This window comes from Coregonus lavaretus (assembly GCF_964263955.1).
Source record: "Coregonus lavaretus genome assembly, chromosome: 18".
NCBI classification, from domain to species: domain Eukaryota; kingdom Metazoa; phylum Chordata; class Actinopteri; order Salmoniformes; family Salmonidae; genus Coregonus; species Coregonus lavaretus.
Window position 1 is genome coordinate 17,576,328 of NC_140005.1, and position 23,948 is coordinate 17,600,275.

General features: G+C 43.4%; 1 protein-coding gene across 1 annotated transcript in view; it reads right to left on the reverse strand.

Moving 5' to 3' along the window:
* Positions 1–23,190, reverse strand: part of LOC311145580 (rho guanine nucleotide exchange factor TIAM2-like) — a 100,498-nt gene extending 77,308 nt beyond the window's left edge. Inside the window, exon 1 of the mRNA XM_084181854.1 lies at positions 23,035–23,190. The gene's annotated coding sequence lies outside the window, so the exon portion shown is untranslated. The remainder of the gene's footprint in view (positions 1–23,034) is intronic.
* Positions 23,191–23,948: the final 758 nt, after the last annotated feature.

Sequence of the window (23,948 nt, forward strand, 5' to 3'; positions counted from 1 at the left end):
GAAGCCTGGAGGACAGGTTGACATTAGCGATAATGAGTTAACTGTTCCAGCTCTACTGTACCAAGAGGATCCAAATGTTACCGATAGGGCTCCAGTTGGCGGTTTCTGCTCTCCTTTTTAGACAAAGGCGTCACCATTCTGGCTCCAAATAGAGCCAAAGTCAAGTCACACAGACAACGAATCACTCAATTCACTCTTTGATCCAATTTGTGACCACTAGCTAGATCATAGGCTCCCCAGAGGCACCAGGTTTTACGACAGGGACACACCAGCAGATTGTGAATAATTTAATTGAATGAATGAATCAAAATGTGAATTGATAAATATATGAATCAAAATGAAAAGTAGGACAAAGGCAATGACAGAGTCAAAGTCACAGAACCTGCCATGTCTGCACTACGTTGTCTCAATTGCACATGTAGCCCTAACCGTGGCTGCTGTGGCTGTTCCACATGCATGTAAGATAGACAAGCTCAGGGTCTCCATCAGAGCCATGTAAACAAAAGGCCCTTTACAACATAAGCCATCCATCAGGACTAATCTAAACTCTTTAGATACCACGCCATGACATGGTGCACCTGGTCTATACCACTTATGGAGTACATACACACATGAATAGCCTACACACGCACTAAATGAGTAGACGCCATACAGAAATACGGTGTAAACATAATCTGTACCTCCCAGGAGCCAGCCAGCAACACAGAAAGGTCACGTACATCTCCACCGTAGCTGAGCTTCTGATACAAATAACCATGTTTGTTCTTAGAAGCACAACTTACACACCAGATAGGTGCAGTGAAATGTGTTGTTTTACAGGCTCAGCCATAGTAGTATGGCGCCCCTGGAGAAAATTAGGGTTAAGTGCCTTGCTCAAGGGCATATTGACAGATATATATGATCTGAAACAGCAATTCATATCCTCTCTCAACAGCGTTTGACTCATAAAATCACTGTGTAGACTAGACTGCAACAATGAGAGTCCATTGAGTGAGTGAACATTTAACTACAGCCGTGTTAAATGAGGACATATGGAAAGTTAAACACAATCAATGAAACAGAGTGCCTTGTTTGTTCACCAAGGCAATTGATCAAACCCATTTAGTTAAAGCCTAAAGACCAGAACGGACCACAGCAATGAGATCAGTCTATTAAAGAGTTGGACATTCCTCTTTGCTAATAGACCTGGTGGGCAGAGCTTATCATTCTAAGTGTTATTAAACTCTTTACATACAAGGCTTATGCTATATTAAATTCAAAGTCCAGTACCTATACCTGGTAGATAGGTTGATAGGTACAGGCTGTACTACAGGCATAGGATAGAAATGCGGTTCACTCTGCCTGATCAGCAATGTGAACATATTTATTGTATGGAATGTGTGTTGGCCAGGCGCCAGCCTTAGTCCGTCTGTCCACACGCTTCATAGACCGGAGCTGACTGAAGAATTCTGCTGACTACACCAGAGCCCGTCTCTAAAGAGCCTCTCCCTCTCTAGTCTTCACACGCCAACGGATGGACACACACATTCTGTATTATGGAGAATTTTCGATCACACATTGCAAAAGGGTAAGACGAATGCTATCGCATTCCATAGACAAGCTGATAACTGATTTCAGATGGGAGACTCACGACTATGATTACACTCATTACCATCTCATTATCAACCTGGACATCCAGTCCAGATATGACGCATGCTCTTTAACCGAGATCTGTGATCAGATAGTAGATTTATAATCACTTGGATTGGACTTAACCTCATTCCACTGGCCTGGTCATAAACACACAGCTGTGAGTGGATGTTCCATCCAGGTTGTGGTAGCTCTGCTCTGGGGAGCCCCTGGTTGTAAGGATACATACAGTAGACTGGTTGTTAACAGTCTGAGAAATGAGGCCACACTGGACCATGCTCAGCTCAGCCTTACAGAACAAGTATACCACCTGCAGAGCTGAGCGTGTGTGGCTGAGATCACTCATCTATACAGCAGATGCTCCCCGTCCAACCAGCAACACAGATTACTTACAAGAACGGTGTCACAGTAATCATGCAATGTTATTTACTAATCCTGTGTGTGTGTGTGTGTGTGTGTGTGTGTGTGTGTGTGTGTGTGGTATTCCTCAGGTCTTTCTTCTATGCAAATAAAACACATTTTGTCTCCTCAGTGTTTCAGTTGGCAGGAATTTCATAAAACCAATCCAAAAAGCTAAGGCTAAAATTAACTGTTGAATTATCACTTCCAATGTAGGCCTATGTGTATTTATTTAAAAATAGATATATTCTATATATATAGTCCTATCAACCTATAACCCAAAACAGCTGCTAGACAGCAAACCAGCACTGGGCTTGACTTAGGGGCTGAAAGAGAAAATGAGCAGGGAGACAGACAGACAGAAAACACTCAAAACACTTTCTCTGGTTATTATGGGACAAGGCATGTGCACTGAGCTGATTTGATTTAAAACCACAGTCAAACAAATCTATACCAAATAAACTCTTTCACACTTTCAACAGAACCTTTAAAATGTCATTTCAAAAGGACAACAATGCAGCTGGCATAGCTAATGCAGGACCAGACTGGCACCTCAGCTAGGAGGTAAGCACTAGCAGCTGTGCCACATGTGCAGCCTTTTACTGACATGATTGAATTAAAGCCGATGCCAAGCCCATTATTAACCCATCCATGAAGAGCCCAAAGAATGTCAATGAGACCCACGCTCGTTAGGTAGTCATGCAAGGACTCTGACGAGAAAACACACGCTAATATCACACAGGGGTTGAATACTACGGCACAATGCAGCTTAGGGAGCATTTAGAGGACAGCAAAAAATCCTTGGCAAGTCATAAATACTCATTTATAGAAATGATTGAATTGGGTTATCGTATTACTGTGCGCTCACAGATGCACCAGGGAGAGGGCCTGGCCTATGGTCCTGTAGAGCAGCCTGTAATGGACAGGCAGATGCTTCAGCCAGTGAAGGTCACAGGGGTCAAGCTGCTCCTTTATGAGAAGACAAGGGGGGTATTTATTCTGTGCCTTCATTCCTTAGTGGGGGGGGGGGGGGTTATTTAACCCCCTCAGGCAAACGCCCTACTGATACAAAACACATTCTGTTTGGCTCCTCACTGGTGGGCAGATCGAAAGAGCAACCAGAGAGCAAGAGAGCGACCCCCTCTCTAGCTCCAGGTTGTATGCCCCTAGACTAGCCTATAGCGTGTTCTGTCATCCAGTCTCAGACTCTGACTCCTGAGAGGGAAAAAGCTTTGCCACCAAGTTGGATAATGACAGGAAAGCACAGGAAATAAGGGAATTTGACATCACTAGAAAAGCATACAGACTGTCAATCAGACATGACAGTTGCACAGTCCAACTCTGCCAGTTATGATGGACAGACAGACACACTGTGGTATGCCTGCAATATCTAAAGTACAGAATGCCTGCATTTATGAGTTTCTCCATGTTGATGAATGTGTGGTTGTCTGATGCAAGGCATGTTGAGTGAGCGAGCGCCTACTGTGGAATTGTAGCGTAGAAGAGTAGTGTGTCTGTGTTATAAATATGTAAGCACAGTTCTGGCAGAGCTAACAGTCCAGACACATGGCAGGGAGAGTAGAGTATGGAAGCTTGTTAAAATACTCTTGTAAAACCAAGTGGGGTTAGCTGTGAGAAGCCTGTGGCGCTATAGGATAGCATAATTAGCAAAAACAGGCAGGTCTGACATTAAACCCCCCCCCACCCCACTTATGAAGAATAACTCCCATCGACTTTCTCATCGCCATGTCAGACATAGTAGACCTAGCCATCTGGTGTGTAATACATAATCTGAGGGTATTCAAATGGCTTCTATTAACCAAGACCAGAAGGTCCTCCATTAAGAACATTCTCTCTCATCAAACCATCTGACCTCCATTGGATGAAGGAAATGCACAGAGAGAGAGAGAGCGCGAGAGAGAGAGAGAGCGAGAGAAAGAGAGAGAGAGTAGAAAGTAGAGGGACAGAGAGAGAGAGAGAGAGAGAGAGAGAGACTCAGTGAGCATAGCCTTGCTATTGAGAAAGGCCGCCGTAGGCAGACCTGGCTCTCAAGAGAAAACAGGCTATGTGCACACTTCCCACAAAATGAGGTGGAAACTGAGCTGCACTTCCTAACCTCCTGCCAAATGTATGACCATATTAGAGACACATATTTCCCTCAGATTACAGCGATCCACAAAGAATTCGAAAACAAACCCAATTTTGATAAACTCCCTTATCTACTGGGTGAAAAACCACAGTGTGCCATCACAGCTGCAAGATTTGTGACCTGTTGCCACAAGAAAAGGGCAACCAGTGAAGAACAAACACCATTGTAAATATAACCCATATTTATGTTTATTTATTTTCCCATTTGTACTTGTTTCCTATTTGCACATTGTTACAACACTGTATATACAGTGGGGCAAAAAAGTATTTAGTCAGCCACCAATTGTGCAAGTTCTCCCACTTAAAAAGATGAGAGAGGCCTGTAATTTTTATCATAGGTACACGTCAACTATGACAGACAAATTGAGGAAAAAAAATCCAGAAAATCACATTGTAAGATTTTTAATGAATTTATTTGCAAATTATGGTGGAAAATAAGTATTTGGTCACCTACAAACAAGCAAGATTTCTGGCTCTCACAGACCTGTAACTTCTTCTTTAAGAGGCTCCTCTGTCCTCCACTCGTTACCTGTATTAATGGCACCTGTTTGAAGTTGTTATCAGTATAAAAGACACCTGTCCACAACCTCAAACAGTCACACTCCAAACTCCACTATGACCAAGACCAAAGAGCTGTCAAAGGACACCAGAAACAAAATTGTAGACCTGCACCAGGCTGGGAAGACTGAATCTGCAATAGGTAAGCAGCTTGGTTTGAAGAAATCAACTGTGGGAGCAATTAATAGGAAATGGAAGACATACAAGACCACTGATAATCTCCCTCGATCTGGGGCTCCACGCAAGATTTCACCCCGTGGGGTCAAAATGATCACAAGAATGGTGAGCAAAAATCCCAGAACCACACGGGGGGACCTAGTGAATGACCTACAGAGAGCTGGGACCAAAGTAACAAAGCCTACCATCAGTAACACACTACGCCGCCAGGGACTCAAATCCTGCAGTGCCAGACGTGTCCCCCTGCTTAAGCCAGTACATGTCCAGGCCCGTCTGAAGTTTGCTAGAGTGCATTTGGATGATCCAGAAGAGGATTGGGAGAATGTCATATGGTCAGATGAAACCAAAATAGAACTTTTTGGTAAAAACTCAACTCGTCGTGTTTGGAGGACAAAGAATGCGGAGTTGCATCCAAAGAACACCATACCTACTGTGAAGCATGGGGGTGGAAACATCATGCTTTGGGGCTGTTTTTCTACAAAGGGACCAGGACGACTGATCCGTGTAAAGGAAAGAATGAATGGGGGCATGTATCGTGAGATTTTGAGTGAAAACCTCCTTCCATCAGCAAGGGCATTGAAGATGAAACGTGGCTGGGTCTTTCAGCATGACAATGATCCCAAACACACCGCCCGGGCAACGAAGGAGTGGCTTCGTAAGAAGCATTTCAAGGTCCTGGAGTGGCCTAGCCAGTCTCCAGATCTCAACCCCATAGAAAATCTTTGGAGGGAGTTGAAAGTCTGTGTTGCCCAGTGACAGCCCCAAAACATCACTGCTCTAGAGGAGATCTGCATGGAGGAATGGGCCAAAATACCAGCAACAGTGTGTGAAAACCTTGTGAAAACTTACAGAAAACGTTTGACCTGTGTCATTGCCAACAAAGGGTATATAACAAAGTATTGAGAAACATTTGTTATTGACCAAACACTTATTTTCCACCATAATTTGCAAATAAAATCATAAAAAATCCTACAATGTGATTTTCTGGATTTTTTTTCCTCATTTTGTCTGTCATAGTTGACGTGTACCTATGATGAAAATTACAGGCCTCTCTCATCTTTTTAAGTGGGAGAACTTGCACAATTGGTGGCTGACTAAATACTTTTTTGCCCCACTGTATACATAATGACATTTTAAATGTCTTTATTCTTTTGAAACTTCTGAGTGTAATGTTTACTTTTAAACGAGAGAGAGAGAGAGACAGAGAGAGAGAGAGAGACAAAGAGAGAGAGAGAGAGAGAGAGAGACAAAGAGAGAGACAGAGAGAGAGACAGAGAGAGAGGGAGACAGAGAGAGAGAGAGAGAGAGGGGGACAGAGACAGAGAGAGACAGAGCGAGAGACAGAGAGAGACAGAGAGAGAGAGAGAGACAGAGAGAGAGACAGAGACAGAGAGACAGAGAGAGAGAGAGACAGAGATTGAGAGACAGAGAGAGAGAGAGAGACAGACAGAGAGACAGAGACAGAGAGAGACAGAGACAGAGAGAGAGAGAGACAGAGAGCGAGAGACAGAGCGAGAGACAGAGAGCGAGAGACAGAGAGAGATAGACAGAGAGAGAGAGCGAGAGAGAGAGCGAGAGAGCGAGAGAGAGAGAGAGAGAGAGAGCAGGAGAATGAAGGCAGTAGAACATACCAACCAGAGAGAAAGTAATAACATAGCAGGAATCTATAACGTTTGCTTTGGAACGAGGCTACACCGTAAGGAAACCCCAGTTCCTGGCTTTTCGCTACACTGTTATTATCGGTAAATAGACATGGATATGAATCTATTTACTGTAAAATATCCTTATTAGTATAAAAAAAGAACCACAAGTTTCCAGTGAGGCTGATCTCTCCACGCGAGCTGCTAACCACAGAGCCTGCTGCTTTCCCTCCAGTCTCCAGCCCAGCCCTCTCCTACTGGAAACACACAGCCATCTGAAATTAGCCCTCAGGAGTCAGACTATAGCCTCCAGATACAAGGTTGGTTTCAGAATGACCAAGAGGGACAAAAATAATACCTAATGGAATCACTCTATCATAATAAGACTTGGCAGTAATAAGCATAGGACGTCAGATAACTGGGAAAAACTGCCATATAAAAGCTGTGCTAACTTAGCATTATATAGACTACTGAAGCTCAAGCTAAGATTGACAAAAACAAGCCAATGCCAACACATATTACTGCCTGTGCTTAGCTATATTCACTTAAATGAAGACTTGCTACACCTAGTACTGTAAGACAATCATGCGTCTTCTCTCCCAGACACAGTTGTTCCAGTTGGCTGACAGTGACATCAGGCTTATGAGTCATCAGAGAGGGTGTGTTCCATTAATCATAAAACTGTGAATAAATATTTTTTTACAGCAGTTGTTGAGTCACATGCAGCACAATGTGAGGATGAGATAAGATGAATGCTTCACTAGTAAACACAGTCTACTTTTCATTCACAAACACATCTGGGATTGCACTGCAGTTGAGTAATCTTTATTGGTAAAAGACGACAAGTGTTGAGGGTATGAAACACACAGAATCACAAAATGAAAGAACTCAGGAAGACAGATAATGACTGTAGTTTTTAGCATAGTTGGCAATGGGGTTTCCATTGAGAAGCAGAGGATAGAGGAGATATCAACCACAGTCATATGGACTAAAATGTAAATGTAAATATGGCTGTGTGACAGCCGTTCCATCTACTTAGGAGATGTCCATGGGAGGCCACAGGGTTTTATACAGAGTTCCTATTATTCCGTTGGGTGGAATGCAGTTAGAAGCAGTGCCACATAACATGTGCTATTGCTGCCCCTCACACACTCATCTTTATACCACTTCGGAAGAGAGGGTCTCTCTCGCTAAAAAAAACACACACACTCAGTCACACACTTCTCCAATGGCCAGCAGTTGTTTCATTGTGACTCAGTCCTTCCTTTCCCCAAGAGAGACAGTCTAAACTGAAAGCACTGTGCCCTCACATATTCCCCCCTTCCAAGCCGGCCCATCTGGAGCTGCCAACAAAGGGCCTGTTGAGTGTGGACCAAACCACGAGAGATGGTGGGGGGTGAGAGAGATGACCCGTAGCCACTAATCCTAAGGGGCAGCAGAGTGTCAGGCCTGGGCAGAGAGGGGGGCATTACATCACAAATGCATGGACAATTCCAACTGCAAGGTTCTGAGAGAGATAGGCGAGCATTCCGCTCTTAAAGGGACAGTGGCTGGACAGAGTCTATAAAGAAGGATGTATCTTTAACATTAGGATTGAGTAGCAGCAGATTAGGAGCCAGCGTATCAAATGACAGCTGAATGTCGACAGACAGGAATAGCCTGGCATATACCGTACTCTGTCTCCTCAACGGTGGATGTTTTCCATCTTTACTGTACTCCCATGCAGTGTTAATTTACGGAGGTAAAGGTTCAAAGTTAAATCACAGGCTTCAAAGCGGAGCCGTCACTCCTTAAACAGTGACACAGCAGTGAACCCTCTCTGGCTAGACTACACATTTTTTAAAATATGGCATTTAGAATGGAAGTACTCAGCTGTCTGTGATGACATCATTTAGGGGTATGAGATTCATGAATATTGCACCAATGGCTGGGTCAGTCATGATCAGAGTAGGCCTAACCTAAAAAGACGCTTGAGCGGAGTTCCCATATCTGTTTTTCAGGGGAAATGTAAGTTAGGTTGAAAATACTGTATCCCCGAAAACCGGAAACATCCACTTTGTTCTGACCCCGCGGAGAGTGGAGTAGGCCCAACACCAAGGCTCAGCACAGTCCTCCACTGCTACTGGACACCAACAGGAGGGGGACCTGCCAATGATAATATTTACCCAGTTGATCTGTTTAAAAGGTAGCACCCTTCCCTTCCTAACTCTTTACCTGAAACACAAATCATTGAGAGCCTTTAATTACATGAGAACAATTCCTCTGGCAGCTTGAATGAAACGGAATACAATATCAGCAGGTGAACTGTGTGCACTGCAGGGTGCAGACTAAAATATATTCTGTGTCACACAATAGCACTCTGAAAGTAATCAAGGAGAAAATCTGTCTACACTTATCCAGAACACCTTCTCCTAGCTCAGCTCAGCTGGTACAGACCCATTGATTCCTGGAGAGGAACAAACTGAATGTACTCCCTCCACACCTGTAACTGCTGAGAAAATAAACCTATTTGAGGGTAGAGCAAGGTGGGACTGGACTTCAGGGTGGTATGGATGTATGGAGAACCAGCCCGCCATGTCCTGCTGGCTAGGGAACAGTGGTTCAGAGTAAATTGGTCTTATGTAACAATTCTAGTAAAGGCCAGCCTTGATGGAGTGTTCTGGCCTGGCCTGGGTGTAGGGTGTCTAATCAAAAATTCATCTTTTGACCAATGGGTAAAATGATGTTAATTGTGTAGATACTCCTCGAAGAAAACCAATGGTCCAAACCTCATGTTTCATACACTGCTCAAAGAAATAAAGGGAACACTTAAAAAACACAATGTAACTCCAAGTCAATCACACTTCTGTGAAATCAAACTGTCCACTTAGGAAGCAACACTGATTGACAATACATTTCACATGCTGTTGTGCAAATGGAATAGACAACAGGTGGAAATTATAGGCAATTAGCAAGACACCCCCCAATAAAGGACTGGTGACCACAGACCACTTCTCAGTTCCTATGCTTCCTGGCTGATGTTTTGGTCACTTTTGAATGCTGGCGGTGCTTTCACTCTAGTGGTAGCATGAGATGGAGTCTCCAACCCACACAAGTGTTTCAGGTAGTGCAGCTCATCCAGGATTGCACATCAATGCGAGCTGTGGCAAGAAGGTTTGCTGTGTCTGTCAGCGTTGTGTCCAGAGCATGGAGGCGCTACCAGGAGACAGGCCAGTACATCAGGAGACGTGGAGGAGGCCGTAGGAGGGCAACAACCCAGCAGCAGGACTGCTACCTCCGCCTTTGTGCAAGGAGGAGCAGGAGGAGCACTGCCAGAGCCCTGCAAAATGACCTAAAGCAGGCAACAAATGTGCATGTGTCTGCTCAAACGGTCAGAAACAGACTCCATGAGGGTGGTATGAGGGCCCAACGTCCACAGGTGGGGGTTGCGCTTACAGCCCAACACCGTGCAGGACGTTTGGCATTTGCCAGAGAACACCAAGATTGGCAAATTCGCCACTGGCGCCCTGTGCTCTTCACAGATGAAAGCAGGTTTACACTGAGCACGTGACAGAGTCTGGAGACGCAGTGGAGAACGTTCTGCTGCCTGCAACATCCTCCAGCATGACCGGTTTGGCGGTGGGTCAGTCATGGTGTGGGGTGGCATTTCTTTGGGGGGCCGCACAGCCCTCCATGTGCTCGCCAGAGGTAGCCTGACTGCCATTAGGTACCGAGATGAGATCCTCAGACCCCTTGTGAGACCATATGCTGGTGCGGTTGGCCCTGGGTTCCTCCTAATGCAAGACAATGCTAGACCTCATGTGGCTGGAGTGTGTCAGCAGTTCCTGCAAGAGGAAGGCATTGATGCTATGGACTGGCCCGCCCGTTCCCCAGACCTGAATCCAATTGAGCACATCTGGGACATCATGTCTCGCTCCATCCACCAACGCCACGTTGCACCACAGACTGTCCAGGAGTTGGCGGATGCTTTAGTCCAGGTCTGGGAGGAGATCCCTCAGGAGACTATCCGCCACCTCATCAGGAGCATGCCCAGGTATTGTAGGGAGGTCATACAGGCACGTGGAGGCCACACACACTACTGAGCCTCATTTTGACTTGTTTTAAGGACATTACATCAAAGTTGGATCAGCCTGTAGTGTGGTTTTCCACTTTAATTTTGAGGGTGACTCCAAATCCAGACCTCCATGGGTTGATACATTTGATTTCCATTGATAAGTTTTGTGTGATTTTGTTGTCAGCACATTCAACTATGTAAAGAAAAAAGTATTTCATAAGATTATTTCATTCATTCAGATCTAGGATGTGTTATTTTAGTGTTCCCTTTATTTTTTTGAGCAGTGTATTTTAGCATGTTTCATACCACACGTTTTTTATTTTCAAAGCCTTTTACATTTAATTCAGCTCGTGTCATGTACATTTTGCAACCCATGGAAACAACTTTGCAGACGACCACCACAACAATGTAAAATCCTCAAAAGCTGCTGCGAGAAATCAGCACCGATCTGTCAACAGAGCTTGGTGCTTATTATCGGATGTATTAGGTTACGAAATACGACTTTTTGGATATAATGTTAATGATATGTTAGAGAAAGACACCATTGAAAGATTCAGAAGCTGAAGAATCATACTCGTCTTGGTAAAATGTATTTTATAACATAAGGAATTACATTTCATCACCAAAGTGCGTTTTCACCCACTCTGGGCAGAGTGGGTAGACACCCTACTGGGTGAGCCATGAGGAGAAGAGAAACACTATTGGACTGTGGTGAGAAACAGAGAACTGGTCTCCTCTGACATCCGGAGGGCACAGACAAATACACTTCTTTTTTTTAAACTGGCCTCCACACCACCCCTTCCCCTATCCTAGGGTTCCAGAGGGATACAGAGATGGAAACAGCTTCTGTTTCCCATTAATGTCTCTCGACATTTCTAACAGTATGTTTTTGTGTTTGTAAGCCAAAGCAAACTAAACTAGCCATTTATGCAGTAATTTTACCCGAAGCTCCTCCAATGCCAAACAGGTTCTCCCACAGCAGCTGAGACCTTTCGGGACAAACCAGCCTTAAAGATAGTATCGCTCCTACAGCAGCTGAGGCCTTTCGGGCCAAACCAGCCTTAAAGATGGCATCTCTCCAGGGAACATGACTTGGAAACATTTTGCTATTTAATAAAAATGTAATTGAGCTCATTCAGGGTTTGGATGCCAGGGTTGCTGGTGACCTAGAGCAATCAAGGCCTTCACTCTTTACATTGGTCTGCCTCCAAATGACTGAACCAACATGACAAAGCCTGAAGCTGAGGGGGAAAAAGAGCTTATCTCACTCCTACATCAAACTAGGCTGCTAATGTGAGAGAGAGAGAGAGAGAGAGAGAGAGAGAGCAGCGTTAATGAGGCTGAAAATGCACCTCACATTCCACATGAGTGCTGCTGCAGCCAAGCTCTGTCAGTCTCCACAGCACTTTACAGCTCCCCAAAAAATTGAACCCTTGAGCTGGAGACTCTGTAGGCTATTCTGCATGGTATGTGACTGACAAAACAAAATACAGGCTTTATCATTAACCCACATCAGCAGCCCTACACGTGACATTTTACTGTGGTCTGTTTTGATACTAGGAGGTAGCACCTGCTCTTAGCCCTGATGGTAGAGAGAAGGCAGGGTGAGTCGTTGGAGATGAGGCATTGAAGCCTCACTGATGAGCAGGTGGGAAGAGAAGAGAAGAGCACCCTGGACTGCATCATCTGCATCCATCACAGAGAACAATACTGGACAACACATGACGCCTAACGGAGCACTTCAGCCAATAGCGTCCCAGCTGTGCTGTATTTACTCTTCCAATAGAGGTAGACGGTCACTGAGGCCTGATGGCTACTGGAGGGTCGGGCTAGATCAATCACAATTACCATTGTTGTATTTGGCTGGTGAAGTAGTTTAAGACACAGGGATAGGCTGTACTATGGCAACTACCAACAGACTTTCCTCAACCCGTCTGGACTAGTGGTCATACTTTTACAGTGAGGGAAAAAAGTATTTGATCCCCTGCTGATTTTGTACGTTTGCCCACTGACAAAGAAATTATCAGTCTATAATTTTAATGGTAGGTTTATTTGAACAGTGAGAGACAGAATAACAACAACAAAAATCCAGAAAAACGCATGTCAAAAATGTTATAAATTGATTTGCATTAAATGAGGGAAATAAGTATTTGACCCCCTCTCAATCATTAAGATTTCTGGCTCCCAGGTGTCTTTTATACAGGTAATGAGCTGAGATTAGGAGCACACTCTTAAAGGGAGTGCTGCTAATCTCAGCTTGTTACCTGTATAAAAGACACCTGTCCACAGAAGCAATCAATCAATCAGATTCCAAACTCTCCACCATGGCCAAGACCAAAGAGCTCTCCAAGGATGTCAGGGACAAGATTGTAGACCTACACAAGGCTGGAATGGGCTACAAGACCATCGCCAAGCAGCTTGGTGAGAAGGTGACAAAAGTTTGTGTGATTATTCGCAAATGGAAGAAACACAAAAGAGCTGTCAATCTCCCTCGGCCTAGGGCTCCATGCAAGATCTCACCTCGTGGAGTTGCAATGATCATGAGAACGGTGAGGAATCAGCCCAGAACTACACGGGAGGATCTTGTCAATGATCTCAAGGCAGCTGGGACCATAGTCACCAAGAAAACAATTGGTAACACACTACGCTGTGAAGGACTGAAATCCTGCAGCGCCCGCTAGGTCCCCCTGCTCAAGAAAGCACATATACAGGCCCGTCTGAAGTTTGCCAATGAACATCTGAATGATTCAGAGGAGAACTGGGTGAAAGTGTTGTGGTCAGATGAGACCAAAATCGAGCTCTTTGGCATCAACTCAACTCGCCGTGTTTGGAGGAGGAGGAATGCTGCCTATGACCCCAAGAACACCATCCCCACCGTCAAACATGGAGGTGGAAACATTATGCTTTGGGGGTGTTTTTCTGCTAAGGGGACAGGACAACTTCACCGCATCAAAGGGACGATGGACGGGGCCATGTACCATCAAATCTTGGGTGAGAACCTCCTTCCCTCAGCCAGGGCATTGAAAATGGGTCGTGGATGGGTATTCCAGCATGACAATGACCCAAAACACACGGCCAATGCAACAAAGGAGTGGCTCAAGAAGAAGCACATTAAGGTCCTGGAGTGGCCTAGCCAGTCTCCAGACCTTAATCCCATAGGAAATCTGTGGAGGGAGCTGAAGGTTCGAGTTGCCAAACGTCAGCCTCGAAACCTTAATGACTTGGAGAAGATCTGCAAAGAGGAGTGGGACAAAATCCCTCCTGAGATGTGTGCAAACATGGTGGCCAACTACAAGAAACGTCTGACCTCTGTGATTGCCAACAAGGGTTTTGCCACCAAGTACTAAGTCATGTTTTGCAGAGGGGTCAAATACTTATTTCCCTCATTAAAATGCAAATCAATTTATAACATTTTTGACATGCGTTTTTCTGGATTTTTGTTGTTGTTATTCTGTCTCTCACTGTTAAAATAAACCTACCATTAAAATTATAGACTGATCATGTCTTTGTCAGTGGGCAAACTTACAAAATCAGCAGGGGATCAAATACTTTTTTCCCTCACTGTAGATATTCCCTGACACACACACAGAACACACACACATGCAGTGTAGTCACACTCATACATTCACACCTAAACAAAGACAAGTACAGATGTGCACCTGGCACTGACAGGTAGATGCATGCTCCTTGGTTAGTGTTTATGCTGCTCATTACACCCCTGGATCCCCTGAGAGATGACAGTATGCTGACAGGATTAGCTTTGATACAGGAAGAGGAACACAAGGCACCCCTGTGGCTGTTACCTGTAGCCCTCAGGCTGTCATAACATTACAGATGTGTTGCATCCTGGTTGGTCAATCCCTGAAGTACAATACCCCTATCCCATTGTTACCATGGTAGCTGACCATGTAGGGCAGGGTTCTTCAATTCCGGTCCTGGAGGGCCGAAACACTTGTTTTTTATTTCTACCTGGTAGTTAATTGCACTCACCTGGTGTCCCAGGTCTGAATTAGCCCCTGAGAGGATGAAAAACAGAGGTGTTTCGGCCCTCCAGGACCGGAATTGAAGAACCCTGATGTAGGGGCTCAGCCATAACTGCAGCTTGTAGGCCAGTATCATCCTGAAGTCCTGCTGCTTGGGCTGGAGATGGGGCTTTTACCAGACTGATAAATGACACCTTATCTCACATATATTGCACTGTAGTTACATTAGCTGCCACTTAATAGCTGCAGTCTACAGCCTTGGCATTGTATTTATGATCTCCCATGATCTACCCGAGCTTTGATGACCTCTAGACCTGCTTTTAGTGCAACATACACACATCTCCACTCCATGACAGAACACTCTCTCTCTCCGTAATCTTCCATCTTCTGCATGATACATTTTAATCTGAGAGCTCATTTGGCACATCGCTTAAATGCTCACCTTCATTGAATCTTCATTTTCCCACACAAACCACATGGGTGAACCTTGAAACATGACCGCAAGAAACACAATTAAATTTGAACCAACACATGAATCTCCTCAAAGGCTTAAATTTATAGCCGTTTAGGGGTGTCAACCTGAACATGAATAAGCCATGGGCTTCCATCTGTTCAGCTGAACACCAGTCCCACTAACCAAACACTTATGTTTGTGTAGTAGAGGATCAAATACTGGGACAGATTGCTACAGGTACCTGGGTCTTCATTGTGGTCATGTTTTAACAGTCTGACCAATGAACAAACTTAAATTAATAGAAGCCCCCCAAGTCCTTTCACAGAAGTCATTTTTGGACACAATAGGGCTGCTTCATAGAGCGATATCAAGCCTACCCCTCGAGTAAAAAGCACTTTCAAAAAAATATTTGAACCTTACAATGGAGTCATTACACCTCAAAGAGAACAAGAAAGAGGATTGACACCCACTATCTCAGATTATTCTGAAATATTTTCTGTTGTTAGAAACAGATAAGATTAGCATTCCTGAAACATTATTTTGTTTAAATATAATTTGATCTCTGAGAAATTAAGCTAATTGATTGCACTCAAAATGGCCATTTTAATTTATAGAATTAATATAATCTTCAATAAATATAGTACCTAACATCCTATTTGGGGCATATTCTTCCTAACAATGAGTAATACATGAGGAATCCATTAAAATTATCAAAAGCCACCCACGGACTAGAGGTCGAGCAGGTCCGGATCCAGAATTCTAGATAATGGCACGGGTCTGGGTTGGATCTGATATGATTGTCATGGGTCTCGGGTATGTGTGATTTTAACAGACTTGTCCGGAAAGGTCAGTATAGATCTGAATGCGACTGCTGCAGTAGAGAGAGAAAAATGTTATCATTTAGGATGCTGCTCTTGCTTTTCATGAGTGGAGCTTGTTGTTGTTGTTGGCCAATCATAAATCATCAAAGCAGAAATAAGCTACAGTCATAGAGCCTCCGTGCATGTCAAAAGTTAGGAGATATCTAATCAATGGAATATGGAATTAAAATTACGGAATAAAAATTTTAAGGAAAGGATCAAGCGACAACAGGTAGGATGCTACTTAATATTCTGAATGGAGATGTAACTGTAGGATGAGAAAGTACATGCACTGCAGCCTCAATTAGCCTAGCTAGCTAACGTTAGCTTCTCCCGGTTTGATGCAGTCAAGTCAGGTACTAGGTAAACATATTTGATGATAAATAACATATTGGTCTACTATAGTGCGAGTTGGCTTGGTTGGTTGTCGTCTCTCGTCTCTCCCTCCCTACATCACTCGCTCACAGCGCGGCCCCTCCCCCGCCTGCTAGAGCGGCACCTCTCTCTCCCTCTTGCGCTTTATCAGCTCTGGTTAATAAAGTAGCTTAAAAAAAGATTTTTCTGCTGCTTCCCTCACTCGGATCGGGATCCAACCAGGTCTATACGGAATGGGTCTAGTTGTCCTCAGATCCATTCATAACGGGTCTCTATATTAATTGTTTATTCATTTATGCATATTGGGTCCGGGTGGGAAAGCCCCAGGTCCATTTCGGAACGGGTCCAAAAAGACCTCTACCACGGACCCCCCACACCAATCCCACCCCAACAACCAGTATACAGTATCAGCTCTCCATGTCTGACAAGCAGTATGTAGCTGCTGCTTGGAGTATTGCTTCTTCATCCTTTGTAATGTATTCCCTGTGAATCTGGTAGTTTTTTTTTCCCCTGTTCAGATAAATTAGCCATTGAAGTCACTTGCATTATTTACCATAAATGAGTGTGAAAGTACCACGTTTTGCCCACTAGATGCCATTGTTCCTGCCACTTTTATCCACTTTGCTGGTCTCGTGTTTATTAAATGGATCACAACATTTTCTTTGCAACTTTGGGTAGAAAACTAATATATTTAGCTCATTATGAAAATAAATTGTGCGGTCATCCTCACAATTCAAGCCAGTCCTCCATGAAAGCAATTCAGTGTGTCTTTCTCTTTGGCTTAATTTGTGCCCAGGAAACAGCCCCTCTGTGTGTTTTTTCCCCCTTAAAAAAAGATATGGATTAGTTAGACCATCCCTGGTGAACAAGCAAACCATTACACTAAAGCAGTTCTAATGGTTTCAATGTTATGTTTTCTAATGGTCTTCAATGGTAAAATTCCCAAACACACACTGCATACTGTTTTGCAATGGTAATGGGTTGGGTTTAATAGTAAATGTCACTAATCACATAGATGTTTTCTAATAATTTTATTAAAAAACATATGACTGCAATGCAATGGTTTATAATTTTATTATTTTATTAGGAATGTCACAACATTTAGTCACTAGTTCTGGGCTTGTAGGAAAAGTCTTCATATGAGAATTGCACCATATGGATAGCCCTCTCAGAGAGCTAACATTTGTTGGACTATTCAAGGAGAGTTGGGTTGATGCATTGCTAAGAGAAGGTAAAACTGAATTGCTTTCATGGAGGACTGTCTTGACCACACATTTGACCACATAATGTATTTTCATCATGGGCAAAAGCTATTGTTTTTCTACCCAAAGTTGCAAAGAAAATGTTGTGATCCATTTAATAAACACAATAGTCCAGCAAAATGGATAAAATAGTGTGGTGGCAGTAGCACGAACAGTGGCATCTAGTGGGCAAAACATGGTACTTTCACACTAATTTATGGTAAATTATGCATTCGACTTCAATGGCTAATTTCTCTAAACAGGGGGGAAAAAACCATCACCAGATTCACAGGAAATACATTACAAAGGATGTAGAAGCAATAGTCCAAGCCGCAACTCCATATTACTTGTCAGAAATACAGAAGTGATACTGGTTGTTGGGGTGGGATTGGTGTGGGGGTTCCGTTGGTGGCTTTTGACAATTTTATTGGATTCCTTATTCCATGTCTTACTCAATGGTAGGAAGAAGTTTGGTCTTAATCGGAAATTGGGTACTATATTGTAAGAAAATTATGTGAATCCTATAAATTAAAAGGTGCAATCAATTTGGGTGCAATCAATTAGCTTAATTTCTCAGAGATCAGATTAAAGTTCAACAAAATAATGTTTCAGGAATTATAATCTTATCAGTTTCTAACTATAGAAACAATTTCAGAAGAATCGGAGATGGTGAGTGTCATGGCTTGCTGACTCTCTTAATCTGGGTTTGTACACCCACCCCTGCGAATGAACCACTGAAACTGGACGACAAACTATGGTTTGTCGTCCCTGTGATGGGAGGGAGCCCACGGGACAGGAAGTGGTGGTCATGCCAGTCATTCGGACACTGTCGACACCAGCCTGAGCTCACCTGCTTTTTATAGCTCTACTCCAGACACTGCTGACCTGCCTGCCCGGCCCACGTGCACACATGCCACACTTCTCCCATTGCCTCAAATGCCAAATATAATTTCAGCCACAGGGAGAAAAAAAACTGCACCGTATATGACATTACGCTTTTCCATGGTAGCTGACTAAATTAAAAAGGTTCAATGCAGCCGTTTTTATCTCAATATCAAATAATTTCTGGGTAACAATTAAGTACCTTTCTGTGATTGTTTTCAACAAAAAAAAAATGGTCAAAAATAAACAAAAATAGCTTCTTAGTAAAGAGCAATTTCCAAGCAAGAATTTTGCTAGAACTGTATGGGAGTGGTCTGAGAGGTGAGGGAAAATTGAAAACTAGCCGTTATTGGAAGAGAGGTTTGGAACTCTAATTCTTATTGGTCTATTAACTAATTTGATGTCACCAGGCAGGCCAAAACTCCATCCCACCAAAGCAGGCTGAAATTTCAAGCGGCCATTTCAAATGGCTCTTACACTAAAAGGGCATTATCATAATTATCACAATTTCACAGTATTATTCAAACTTCATAGCGTGGAAATATAAAAACACAGGAAAATCACATTTTTGACTGCACTGGGCCTTTGGGGAGTGCATTAGTCCAATCTTGTGACTTTTCAAATAGTCAAGTTGATCAACAAGAGTAGAGCAGTGGGGGAAAAACCAGTCAAAACAGTACAGATAGAAATAAAAGGCATCTTTAAAGAACCAGTGCAGTCAAAAACGTGAATTCTTGCTTGAGAAAGCATTTTTTTTTTTTTACCATTTTAATTGAAAACAATCACAGTAAGGTACTTAATTGTTACCCAGAAATTATTTGATATTGAAATAAAAACGGCTGCATTGGATCTTATTTTCAATGTGTAAGGATCGGGATGTACAGTAGAGAGAGAGAGCAGAGATGCTGTTTCCCCCCTAAGAGTGCCTCTACCTACAGACAGTAAAAGGCCTTCTCCTGCCGTGTGGAATGTCACAATAAGCACAGATATTACCAACGCCTGATAAGTCACAGCCAGACACCCTTATATGGAGAAAAATGTGCAGAGAGAAGACATGAAACATTTGTGTTTCTCTGAGAGTTGCTAGCACTTCAGAATTAACGATGGGCATTCGCAGCACACAGCCTTCCAAGTGGCTTATGGGGAGGAGAACAACCATACGTCAAGATGTCTAGTTTGACATAGGCCTAAAGCACTAACTATTGAAAAGATTGAAGTCCATAGGTACTTTCCCTTTAGCCAAATACGTTCAGCTTTAACAGATTGTACAAATGAACACACTACGTATTGGGAAATGACTTTTCTATCAGTACATTTTTACATTATTTTATTGTTTCATAGTGTGTCAACACTCACTTGAGTGATGAGTTGCAGATGCCTCTCGAGACCATATGTGCCACACAGTGAGTGTAACATTACATCACTTTAGTCCTTTGTCACTGGTAAACAACTCTGACAGCTAATGGTGGGGAACATCAGGAGAAAGAAAATAACACAATCATATGGTTTGCTATGTTTCCATTGAAAAAAGCACGGAACTCTGTCCATATCAATTCTGACTGTAGACCATTTTGGGCTGTAAAAATAAAATGTAGTGTTCCTTGTGGTCACAAAAAGACCCAGGCATACGGATAATGTCTCTAACCCTATGGTGTTGTTATTGCCCTCTGAAGGAGCTGGCTCTCATGACAATAACAACAATTATGTCCATGAGCATGTGCTGTGTAAAGAACATCAGGAAGGGAGTAGAGTAGGGCCGTCTGCTGAGATTTAAACCACTGGGAGAGCCTGTCCCCTTCAAATAAACAACAACCACCAAACATTCTTGGATAACAGTCAACGGCACACATGTTAATTTCTGGACAATGTTCCATGGACAGACATTAATGTAAGTTTTACAACTTTTAAATAAGCATTGGGGTCCTTTCTGTAGTTTACCTCAATGCATCTTTGTGTGAGTGAGGGCGCAAACTTGATGAGCAAATGTGCAGTGCCAGCCAGGTCAGAAATCTACCCTGGCATACCAAAGACTCCAATAACTCCATAAGCGACTTCAGACAGACATACACCAGTAATAAGTGGAGTCTCCCAGTAAAGCGTTAGCCTATGGTTTAATGAAAAGCCTTCTCAAGGCAGCAGCAGAGTGTAGCACTGATGGTATGTGACAGCCAAACGAACAACAGGGTGATGGGGTTGCCATGACAGAGAGCCCTCTGTGCCAAAAGGCATGCCTGGCCCTTCCTCAAGTCTCTGCTTCCTGCCTCCTCTCCTGGGTGTGTTTGTTCTGGCCAGCCCTGCACTCCAGGGGGCCTTTTGTTGCCTCTGTGGCCCTGGAGTTCCTCCACACGGCGATGGCCACCACCCCACTTCCCCAACAACAAAGACAGAGGGTAAATCACCCACCACACACACACACAACATGGGGGAGGGAGCAGGTAGGCCTTCGGACGTTTACGGGCATCGCTGGGCGCATTTCTCACCCCATAAATCAGCAGAGAGGGAAACAATAAACACCCTCTCAGACTGATATCAGCTACATGTTGAACATCCCCAGGCCTTTCATGGTCACAGGTTAATGTATTTATAATGATCTATTACCTGGGGCAGGTATGGGCAACTTTGATGGGGGTGGGGGCCACAAAAAAATCTGAACTCATCATAAGGGGCCACAGTGGCTTGTGGGTCTGCATCAGTGGAGGCTGCTGAGGGGAGGACGGCTCATAATAATGGCTGGAACGAAGCAAATGGAATGGTATCAAACACATGGAAACCATGTGTTTGATACCATTCCACTAATTCTGCTCCAGCTATTACCCTGAGCCTGTCCTCCCCATTTAAGGTGCCACCAACCTCCTGTGGTCTGGATACCCACATCCATACCCACACATGCAGTCAGAGTCGGCCCGAGCCTTTTTGGGGCCCTAAGTGAAATTGTTGTGTTCAAGCCTGTGGTTTGGGTGGTCTGTAGTGGTCAGCGTCACCACCCACCTCCAGGACACATGCATGTTTACTGCTGTCGGCATAGGTACACATTCCTTCCTCTGCCCTTTGACACACCCTCCTCGCAGAGCCATGTATTTAGAGAGTTGGGCCAATGAGGTTTCTGCATTTACATGACACTAGAACATTCTATGACAGCCATGTTAGCTCCCCATTAACATTACATGAGGAATATTTATTGAATGTCTAGAATCAGAACAATATTGAAAGTTCAAAAAGTTGCCCAGACACTCTAAATACGTGGCTCTGGTCTCCTCCTCTGTCCGTTCCATCTCTCTCTCACTCTGTTGAATAAAAACAAAATAGTTTATGACAGGGTTTCCCAACTGACGGCCCAATTTGTCCCTCCAAGTTTTCGGAACAATTTTTAAATGTATTTAATTTTTTATTGTTGGACATAAAAGACTGAATCTAGTTGATGCTCCCTGGTTTAGGACCACTCTAAATTTAGTTGAGGCTCCCTGGTTTAGGACCACTCTGAACCCAGTATATGCTCCCTGGTTTAGGACCATTCTGAACCTAGTATATGCTCCCTGGTTTAGGACCATTCTGAACCTAGTATATGCTCCCTGGTTTAGGACCACTCTGAATCTAGTTAATGCTCCATGTAGCTCAGTTGGTAGAGCATGGCGCTTGCAACGCCAGGGTTGTGGGTTTGATTCCCACAGGGGGCCAGTATGAAAAATGTATGCACTCACTAACTGTAAGTAGCTCTGGATAAGAGCGTCTGCTAAATGACGTAAATGTAAATTGAGTTAGAACTGACTCTGGGCTCCTCATGTGGCATTTTAACGTTATGAAGGCCTACAGCAAAATATGACAAACTTTCATCACATTGAAGTTTGTCATAGGAAATAAAATAAAATGTATCCTATTAATAATTTGGTATAGACCCTGAAGTGACTCAAATGATGCATTCTAAACCACACAAGCCAAATGATGCATTCTAAACCACACAAGCCAAATGATGCATTCTAAACCACACAAGTCAAATGATGCATTCTAAACCACACAAGCCAAATGATGCATTCTAAACCACACAAGCCAAATGATGAATGGGAAGAGAGCACATAAAGAGATGAATCACCAGTGATTAAACGTTTGGCTCAAATGACAAGAGGGTCAAGACAATGGAATTCTGGTGCTGGTGGAAAGGACACTAAGGAAGGACTCTTCTTGCAGCAGAGATTGTTGGAAATAATGTAAAGTAGGCACACACATCTATGCATTCTTGTGAGAGAGATCACCACAAAACTTTTAAAATAGTCACTTTAAGATTCACTTGGTGAGCGGCTAGCCATCAGCTAATGCACAAATAATGATAACGTTTTATTGTTTGGGCACAGCTGCAAGTTGTAATAATGCGCAGAATTATAAGCACTGAGTACTTTGGTTTCTATAAAAGTCCCCTGAATAATCAAATCAAATTTGATTGGTCTCATACACATTTTTAGCAGATGTTAATGCGGGTGTAGCAAAATGCTTGTAATTTTTCAATATTCATGAAATAATGCAACAAAAAATTAATTCAACCAAATATTAGCCTATTGTCTTTACTGTGGACGATATGAAAGAAGTATCTTCCTCTTTTACGATAATCGTTTTTGTTTTTTAAAGTTCGTTAATCAACTTACCGGTTTACAATACTGTCAAGAGAAGACGTTCGTTGTATAGTGCGCCGTATTTTTCGTGGACTCAAACTTCGGCAACACGTACATTTCTACGTAAATTGGCTTTTAACACCAGCGCTGTCCCACCGTGGTCCCACGCTTTCCAAGGCAGTGTTCTCTAGGTCTCACCACCGGCGCCAACGCAAAGATAGTGAACTCCTCCCAGACAATGTGGAGGGACATAACCACGCCTCTAGCTGACGGACTCAAGACTAGACTACTAGGCGAAGTCATGGACCAAACGCAACATTACATGGAAAACATGCATCTCTACTTTGATTCATGGTGCTCTTTTTTTTGTTTTTTGTTTTTTACAGTTGTCTAGTAATAGACCCCAAGGAGAATCCAGCAGAGTGCAGCCTGTCTAGCCTTCTGTAGACAGGTGAACATATTTTCCATATCCTTTTTATAGCTGTCTTGTCTGTCACATAAAAATGTGAGTGCTCAACAGATAAGCACACCAAAAAACGGAAACAGACAGGTTTTGTTCACCACAAATTACAAAGAAGATAGATAAACAGTCATTGTATGTGGCTGCGACTCAGGTAAACTGAATAGTACAACAGCAGAGCACTGTAGTAAATGCGTGTCAGATAACACTACCAGAGGGACAGGTCTTTCTGGTCTCCCATGTTCATAAACATAATATGGCCTTGTGTTCCGCTGTGAGCTGCATGACTGCCAGCAAACACAAACACACACACACTATATGTTTGCCTCCTCCTCACAGTCACTAGTACTATAATCTGCATATCAGTTTCTTTACAGCAGATTGAGGGCTGAACAGAGATGTTTATCAGTGGCTGGTCTATTGTTCTGGCAGATACTGTATCTCAATCTGTGCTCTTTAACGTAGGACCATCACTGTCTGTCTACAC